The sequence below is a fragment of the Pteronotus mesoamericanus genome, unplaced genomic scaffold (genome assembly GCF_021234165.1).
Source record: "Pteronotus mesoamericanus isolate MK-2021 breed Mesoamerican mustached bat unplaced genomic scaffold, CSHL_Meso_final contig_56, whole genome shotgun sequence".
Lineage (NCBI taxonomy): Eukaryota > Metazoa > Chordata > Mammalia > Chiroptera > Mormoopidae > Pteronotus > Pteronotus mesoamericanus.
Genome location: NW_026555201.1, coordinates 9,605,173 through 9,615,007, shown reverse-complemented (window position 1 = coordinate 9,615,007; position 9,835 = coordinate 9,605,173). Strand labels below are relative to the sequence as shown.

At 35.3% G+C, this 9,835-nt stretch overlaps 1 pseudogene; it reads right to left on the bottom strand.

The window, feature by feature from the left end:
• Nucleotides 1-2,744: 2,744 nt before the first annotated feature.
• On the bottom strand, nt 2,745-2,839 carry LOC129076091 (uncharacterized; annotated as a pseudogene).
• Between the last annotated feature and the right edge of the window lie 6,996 nt (nt 2,840-9,835).

The window sequence follows — 9,835 nt, the reverse complement described above, 5'->3', positions numbered from 1 at the left end:
TGCTGGACTTCTGCGGTCTAAAGTAACTATTTTTTCTTTTGTACCTAATTCATATTTTATAAAGAGATACTTTAAGATTGTGTAAATATCCTGTTTCTTATGCTATATTGGCCCACTAATCAGCAACTGATGATTTTTTACTTCCATAATTTCTTTGAAATTTATTAATTAGAATTATACTGTTAAGTCGAGAGTTTTTCCTTCTCTCCCATTTATTGGTTATTCAATTATTTATGTATATTGGTATAGAGTCATGGGTATTTATTTTATTCTATGTGTTATAATCTATTACTATCACCATTTACTTAGATTTTCAAATTGGCCCAGATTTGACCATTGAGAATCTCTTCAAGTTGACTTCTGTGTTTTTTCAACGTATGTCTGTCTTTTTTTTTTTTTTTTAAGCACTTCTTTTCTTTCCTGCACCGTAAGATGTTCCAGGCTAGTCTTATGCTTTCCCTGTCCCAACCCTGGGATCATTCATTTCTCTCCAAGGAGCCTTACTTCCTTTTACTAGTGAAAGGTATCTGGAAACCAAAATCTGGGTGCTTGCTGTGTCAATTGCTACTGCTGTGATTACTCTAGGCCCTCTCAGCAGACAAAGCTAAAGCTAAAATAATATGTGTATACGCAAACATGTACATGTACACATAACTTAAATTTCTATCATCTATCTCCTCTCTCTCTCTCTAACCATGAGTTTATTTAATTTCAATCCAATACCACGAGGTTCATTCTAGTCTTCCCTTTTCCTTATTTGTAACTCCTTTCTCTGACAGTAAGGAATCTGCTTCCCATTACTCAAAGTTTACTTTCTTACTTTCACAGTCCTAAAATGTACATGAACTAGTTTCAGAATTACTAACCCCTGCCACCCTAGGGAAGTGGAAGAGTGTATTAACTAGTGTACAGTCTTTGTGTACATTTTTTTTAATCTTTATAGAGTCAAAATACTGTTTTTCAAACTTATTCTGGTTTGCTCTTTTCTTCCCCACCCCCTTCTGTGTAGTTTGTAAGGAGTTAGACTCATAGGTTATTGTTTGGATCGAGTTTTTGCATTGTCTCCTTGTCCTGCTTGAATAATTTATTTATATTTTGGATCTATGAAATATTATCATGGTTTCTAAGAGTCAGAACTGTACAAGGAGTTATGCTCAGAACTGTTACCATGATGCCTTCCACCCCATGCCTCTCCTCCTTATCTCTGTATGTGAAAGCAAACTTATTCGTTTTGGGGTTATCCTTCTGTGTTCCTTTTGGCACAAATGAGCAGACACATGTACATTTTATTTCCTTTTTTTTGTGGGTGTGTGTGAAGTGGCATATAATAGGTACTTTTTTACACTTTGTCTTTTTAAAAAATAATATATCCCAGAAAATGATCCATATTAGTTCATAGAAATCCTTTTCTATTTTTTCTTCTTACAATTGTATAGATGTACATAACTTATATAATATTCTCCTATATTTAGACACTTTCATTGTTTCCCATATTTTACAACAACAAATAATGCTGTAGTTAATTACCCTGTCCTCATGTATTTTTGTATTGGAGGTGTATCTTCTGGGTAAATTCCCAGATATGGAATTGCTGAGTTAAAAGGTAAGTGTATATGTAGTTTTTTTGATATTACCAAATTTCCTTCCAAAAAGATTGTATCAATTTGCATCCCTAATAATGTATAAGAGTGCCTGTTTCCCTGTGGAATTTGTTATACTCTTTTTTAAAAGATTCTATCTATTTATTTTTAGAGAGAGGAAGAAAGGGAGAAAGAGAGGGAGATAAACATCAATGTGTAGTTGCATTTCACATGCCACCTGGCCTGCAACCCAGGCATGTAACCTACACTGGGAATCGAACTCGTGACTCTTTGATTCACAGGCTGGCACTCAATCCACTGAGCCACATCAGCTAGGGCAATTTGTTATACTTTTTAATTGTTATCTGATAATGTTATCGCAGTATAGTTTTTAAATTTTATTTTTCTTATTATGAGCTATATTAAACATCTTTTTCTATTTTTAAAGGTCACTTTTACATCTCTTTGTGAATTGTCTGCTTGTGACTTCTTCCCATTTTAATGGATTTTTAAAAATCTTTTTCTCTTCAATTTTAAGAAATCTTTATATATTAGTAGTACTAATAATTTATCTATAGATTTTTTCAAAGTTTTTCAGTTGTCTTTGACTATATATATTTTTTTCATTCAGAAATCTTTCCTTTTTATATAGCCAGTTATTGATTTTTTAAAAAATTACCTCTGGATTTTGAGTCATAGTTAAAAAATCTTTTCCTCTACCAAGGTGAAAGAGGAAGTCACCAATCCTGTCTTTTGGTACTCCCTTACCCCCATTCTTTTTACATTTAAATTCCTGTTCCATTTGGAGTTTATGCTTATATATATAGTAAGATATGGATCTAAATTTATTTTATTCCAAATGGCTATTCTGCTGTCCCAGAACTACCTAATTAAAATTATAGTTTTTCTCCCTAGCAATTTGATGACACAAATTCCTAAATTTATCATATATTAAACTTAACATATATACTTAATTTCCATTTGTACTTGGTTCTGTTTCTGGGCTTTCTGATCTATTCTCTTTGTCTGTTTACCTATTAATGTACCAGAACCATACTGTTTTATTATGAAGACTCCATAGTATATGTCTGATAAGAGTGAGTCCTTTTAGCCAGTCTTTCCTTTTTAGTGTCCTCTCATCTACTCTTCCATGTTTGTTTCTCCACATGATTCCTTCTTGAATTTGGGTGTCATCCTTGCACAAAGGCCATGCTAATCTCTGTATCATTTCAACTTTGGTATAAGTGCTGCCAAAGTGATTTTTAATATCAATTTGTCTACCTTTATGAAAAAGCTTACTCATGTTTTTATTTGGGTTGTGTTAAATTTTATATTAACTTAGAGAGAGTTGACAATTTATAGTAAGTTATGCTAACTCAAAACTGGGAGTGTTTTTCCATTTGTTCCAGTCTCCTTTTATAGCCTTCAGGAACGCTTTCCTCATATAGTTTTTCATCTTTTCTTTTAAGTTTATTCTGAAGTATTTAATCTTCTCTGTTGTTAATGTAAATGGATATTTTTCTTTTATTATGTCTTCTAATTAGTTATAATGCATATGTGAGAAAAATAATATGTATGAAATTTTTTATCATGGTACCTTTAACTAATTTTATCATTTTACTTAATGATAAGATTTTTTGTCTTGAACCAGAAATAAATTTTTATTGTTAAGCCTTTGAGATTTGGTTTATTTGTTACAGTAGTTAGCCAATTCTGAGTAATACAAGGCAGACATAATTTTATTCCCATCTTAAAATAAAGACACTAAGGCCAGAGATATTGACAAATTTGCTCAAGGTCACAGAGAGAACAATGGGCAAAACTGGCTTTTTAATTAAGATCCTGTGCTATTAACCAGTGCATAATACTTTCTCAAGGCGTGGGTTCCCTGGATGTGTCTACTAGCTTCCATTTGAAAACGAAAAATAATGAACTCGTTTGGCACCCCCACTTTACTTTCTCTATCGTGGCAGCCATGGTATTAGTTACAAGGAACTAAGGGGAAGTACAAGGAGGACAGCTGATGGGTAATAGCACTGGAGTGGATCAGCAAGCCACACAGGTTTAAGAGCCTGTGGGTTGTACCTCACTTTATGGACACAGACAGCTATATAAGATTTTATAGCTATAAAATTCATAAAAGCTCAGCCCTGGTCTGCCTTTCAGATTGTTCCAAGTGTGCAACCAATATGATCTTTCAAAAAATAAAAACAGTTAACTGTCATTCCCTCTTTCTTAAATCTTTTAATGGATTCATGTTGGTCTCCGAATAAAGGCAGAACTCCTTCACGTGTCTTCTGCTTTGCTCTCCAGGCTCAACTCCACCCGTCACTTTTCCACACGGGTAACCTAGCCATAGCGATGTGCCTGCATTACCTCATCCTTCTGCCTCCTGTTCGGATAGCGCCTCCGCCAGGATGCCCCTCCTGACCCTGCCCGGAGACCCCTTCCATGCCTTCTGTAGTGCCTTGTTCTCACCTTGAGCACCTTGCATTTTTTAAATTTAATCTTTATTGTGTTTTTTCCATCACCATTTATTCCCCTTCTACCCCCTCCTTGCAAACATCACCACACTGTTGTCCATGTCCATAGTCCTTTATCCTTTTTGCTCAACCTCTGCGCCCCCTAACATTGCATTGTAATCACTCAATTATTGCCTTCTTTTAAACTCTTAAGGGTACAGGCAATATTATCTAATTTTAGATTCTGGGTTCTAGTATCATGCCTCACATAATGGGCACTAAATGTATGTTTGTTGAGTGGGTGAATGAGGGGATTTTTTTTCTTACCCTTTTAAAAAATTTTATGGCATACTCTTATTTTTTCTTACCATATTTTCTTCTTTCCTGCAAGGGAAATTATTTTTCTACATCTTCAGGATTGTCACCATCATGAGTTGTGTGTGGGTTGTCATGAACTTTTCAAACTCTCAAGAGAAACTTCATATCAATGATGTAAGATTTTTTTAAAGAAAATAATCAACTGACATATTTTTTTCTTTCCACTTATTTTCTTTCCCGTATGGGAATGATTTGCAGCTGTCATTGAGATGAGTAATTCCCAGCCTTTTATAAAATGCAAACCTGAAAATGTTCTTTGAAATCTGACCGAGCCATTTCTAAAAGGCATCACTTTTTGTCAAAAGTCTGGTCCAACTCTGGCAATCGATATTTTACAAGTATCAGATGTATTCTCTGGACCTTTTCTTTTTGACATTTGGCAGCGATAAGAGCTATTGTTTATTGAGCTCTAGCTATGTGTTAGATATTCTTCTAAGCATATCACATACAGATTATTTTATGAAGCAGATTTCATTTCACCATTTTAAAGATAAAGAAACTGAGGCATACAGAGATTAAGTAACTTTCCCAAGGTGCCTTAGACAGAGCCAGTATTAACAGAAACTGAGATTAGGTTTCCAGGGGAACTAAATCCAGAGTCCATATTCTAAAATTGTAATTGACCACCTTCTCCATCTATATTTCATCTTACTTCACCTCCTGGAATATGTGATGTTGTTTGCGTGCTACATGTGCATCTACTATTATTTCCCAAGTAAGATCCTATGACCTTCATTCAGAGCGAGTGTCTTATCTCTTTAGCCTCTGCAATACCTAGTATAGTGCTGGATACAGGATGTGAAAATTTCATAAGCATGTGCTCAATTGCTTTGAAACTTTAAATTCTTCTGGTCTTAGGAAATTGTATATAGGATTTTTTAACAAGTTAAGATAAAGTAACTTTAAAAATATCTCTAAATGTATTTATTCAAGAGATTAATTTATAATGATAATAGATGTGATGGGAACTCAAGAAGGGGAAGAGATCTCTATGACCCCACATGTCTACTGCCTCTCTTCCCTATCAGGCTTCCAGATGGAGATAGCATTGCTTTGATGGATTTGATGGGTGCCTTATGACCTGTTTGCTTTGTACCAACACTGGTTAATAAAGCATTCATTTTATTCATTCTCTTTCATAGCTTCCTCCTCTGGGGGCCATGGGTCTTCTTTGAAGGAGTAGAAAGCTTTTTGTCACTGTATGAAGGTATAACTGAGTTCTTCTTTGGCCCAAAGACACCTTCAACTCAGCTTGTCTACTCTAACTCTCCTGCAGTAGTGAGTGCCTTCATTAACTAGAAAGCCTCCGAATGGGAGGTTAAAATATCCATCCATATCACAATGGATGGGGTTAAGGGAAGACACAACAGTACCAACCATCAACCTCAAGAAAATAATAACTTCATTACCAAGACCCTCTGTCCTTCATGCAGATAGACCCCAACAGGCTATCAACTTGTGTGTGCATGTCTGAAGTTAATGAGTGTATATTTACAAAATATACCTGGACAGTTAACTATTCCCTTGTTATTTTCTCAAACCAATGTCAAACTCAAGAAACCAAAAAGGAAAATAATTGTATATATTAAATTTTTTCATCAAAACTCTTATAGTATAAGGCCCAGTCTTCCTAGAATTTTTGTCATATTATCTTTTTTATTAATAAGTACTTTTCTAATCATTTTAGATTACAAAAATAAAATGTATGGTAGAACTATTGGAAATAAAAACTATATTTTTAAGTGTTTACTAGTTCATAATCTCTTTACTCAAAGATACCTACTGTTAATAATTTGGTATATTTCCCTTGTCTAGATAGGTAGATGGATAGATAGATTGTAAGATAGAAACATAACCACTGCCTATGTGTATATATAAAATTTCCACTGGCTGAATCTGGTTTCAAGAACATTTTTCAGATCACTTAAGATTCTTCAATGACCTTTAAAATGGCTTTATAATGTCTCTTGTATAACTATATTCTTTATTTAATGATTGGACATTGTTGGGTATTCCGATGCTTTCACTGAGACAAACACCAGCGTATTGTCCCTCCAAATCCTGTTCGAACAAGAGAGGAAAGCACATCATGAACTACGTCAAGACACAGGAACACTTCCCAAAGGAATGAAGTCACCTTTGTCTGCCCAATAAAATCCTGGAATTAAAACACACAAAAAAAATTTTTTTTTTGTAAACAACCCTAGACCTAGGTGCTTATCTGAGCTTTATCAAAGTGACCCAAATCCAGCAGAGTCCTATTTGTACCTGAAATCCCTCACCAGTGTATAAGGGTAGGGCAGTGACAAGAGGACATCTTTATCAGATTTTTAGCTACTTTGTTTTTTTAAGCCAAGCTACAAATATCAGAAAAACAATTTTACATGCAGCACTTTGGCTGGTTGCATTGCTTATCAACTGGTGGGAGAACTAAAGGAAAAGAAAACTGGAGATCAAGAGAGATTTTCTGAATGTTAAAACTGGAGCAGTGATATTACCTCTACTTATGCAAATAACTTACTTTTTCTCTGTTACCATGAGGCATAAACACCTGCTTTGAAATGTATTTACCTAGAGAAAAATGAGATTAATTTGTCAGGCAAAAGATCATAAACAAAAAGGAATTAGATTAGTTCTAAAAGAAATTAGATTAGGAGATATAGCAAGAGAAGTAAGAGGAAAACTTCACTTTAATATTTTGTGCAGTGAAGCATTGCTTTTATAGCATGGAAATGCAAATTAAAATATTATATACTATTTCACACCATCGTATCGAAAAGGATTAAATTGCTGAGTGTGAATAAGGATGTCGACAAGAGGAAGCTCTACCACCGTGCTGGGGAAGCACAGAGCAGTTATGGAATATCTCGTGAAGCTAAAAGTTTATATTCCCTCCAATGGAGCTTAGGTAAAATCAGAGAAAAATTAAGGTGTTTTTGTTTTGTTTTGTTTTTTAGCATGCGATATAAGTGATGGTGAAATATCAAAGTTGAATGCCCCACCTCCTTGCGAAGGCTCAGGAAAGAGACAGATGCTGGATATTTATTTGGAGAGTGGGTGCACAAGGGCAGAGCACTGGGAGCGTCTCCTCAGGCTCAGGGAATGAAAAGATACACTGGAGAGATTTTACAGCAGAAATATAACCACCAAAAAGTCAGCCTACTTTCTCATTATCACCATATGCTAAAATTTCTAAACAATATTCCTCTCTGGAAAAAAAAGTCTTTTGTTTGTCTAAGTTCTTGACAACAGTTGTGGTCATTGCACATTTTTAAACTGCTTTGGCTGTCCTTTCATTATCGTAGTTTTCTGTCTACATGGACGTTAATTCAGAGAATTTTCACTTATGCAGGCATTCCCTGACCTTCGTGGGTTCAGCTACATAATACCTCAGGAGTAATGGGATTGAAGAGGGGTTTTCTAGAACAGGGTAGACTGCACCAAATTGGTAGATAAAGGGAAAGGAGACAGTGGAAAGGGAGAGAGTAAAGAGATAGGTGATATATAATTCATGTATCAAAAGTCTGTAGCCTTTTTTGCAATAGTTGTGTTTCCCTTTTGTTTATATCCTTGGGTGACTCTGGGCCTGACAGTGACTTTGCCTGACCAGAGGGACAGTAACACATGTGATGCAAAAGCAGCTTGTAAGGTGCTTGCACACGGGGCTTGTTCTTTTATGTCCCTTGGGAGATCTTACAATCATTAATATGTGAAGAGGTTTCTGGATGATGAGTGATACCTGGCCTACCTACTTTTTTCATCCTGGCCAATAACAGGCCAACTTCCAGACATGTGAGTAAGGCTGTTCTAGATCATTCAGCCCCAGACAAACCTCTAGCTGGCCATTGAGGTATGAGCGAGTAGAGCTGAAAGTAGGCCAAATTGGCCCATATGATGAGAAATATCTGTTTATCTTTAGATTTGTGAACAATGGTATATGTTGTTTTAAGCCACTAAGTTTGGGGATGGTTTGTTACATAGCAAAAGCTAATTGATATAAAGTTCTTGAGTGGGTGTGTGAGGATGGGAGAGAAGGCAGAGTGGTAAAAAGGACAGATTGGTCTTGGATATGAGATAATATATACACACAGATGTTCAAGTCTCACCCCTCCCATACACACACTCCTTCCCCTGCTTACCTTCAGGGTCAGAAGTAAAAAATGTAGGCTCTGATATGACATTACTTAAATTTAAATTGTGACTTTGCCTTTTTTTTTAGCTGAGTGATCCTAGACATACAACCTATTCATATATATAATAGAGATGATAGTATTTACCTAACAAAGTTGTTGAAAAGATTAAGTGACAACATATGTGTAAGGGCCTGGTTCTTAATAAACACTTTTTAAATTCTAGTTAAGTATAAACATGGGTAAAAATACAGCATAAATTTGAGATGAAATAATAGAGTAAAATTGGGATGTGTGTATCAGATAATAATATCAAAATCATCAATAATATAAGAGGTGGGATACCTTCAAAGAGATAAAGGTACAACAATAAGAATTTGAGGATAAAGAAAATGAATGGCAGTGAAAGCTTAAAGATGTATTTATAAAGGAACTTTTAAAAATGATTGAGTAGCAATAATAGTCCAAGTGAGGTTTACAAAAAACAAATTCATGGGGAACACACTCAGCACAGTTTTGATTCTACTACAGGCTCAAGAGCTCAAGGGTAGACTTGTGGAGAGTCAATAATGGGACTGTTGGATGGCAAAGGGTGTGGCAGATGAAAACAAAAGAAATAACGGAGTCTAGGTAGCTAATATTAGTAGTTGGCCATGGGGCCTGAGTTGGTCTGGAGACAAGAGAGATCACAAAGGAACTGATTGATTGAGAGACAGAATGGGGTCGAAGGGCAAGGAGCAGGAGCCATGTAGACACACCTGTATCTAGGAAGCTGTGACTTTCTTAGTTGGTGGATAGTATCATTTTGTCTTTAGTGACTTGCCCCATTGCCTAGAGCCAATGTCTTGTTATCCTATTATTTTGTGTTTTTATTTCAGGAATACTTACTTTTTGAACTTCTTTAAGGGACATCAAACTATTTAAAAGAGAACTGATTAGATAAGGAAGATGTGGTAAAGATATACAATGGAATATTACTCGGCCATAAAAAAGAATCAAACCTTACCATTTGCAATGGCATGGATGGACCTAGAGGGTATTAGCATAATGAAATAAGTCAGAAAGAGAAAGACAAATACCATATGACTTCAATTACATGTGGAATCTAAAGAATTAAATAAATAAACAAACAAAACAGGAACAGAGTCATAGATACAGAGAACAGACGGATGGTTGCCAGATGGGAGAAGGGTTGGTGGGATTAGGTAGAAAAGGTGAAGGGATTTAGAAGTACAAATTAGTAATTACAAAATAGTCAAAGGAATGTAAAGTACAGCATAGAGAA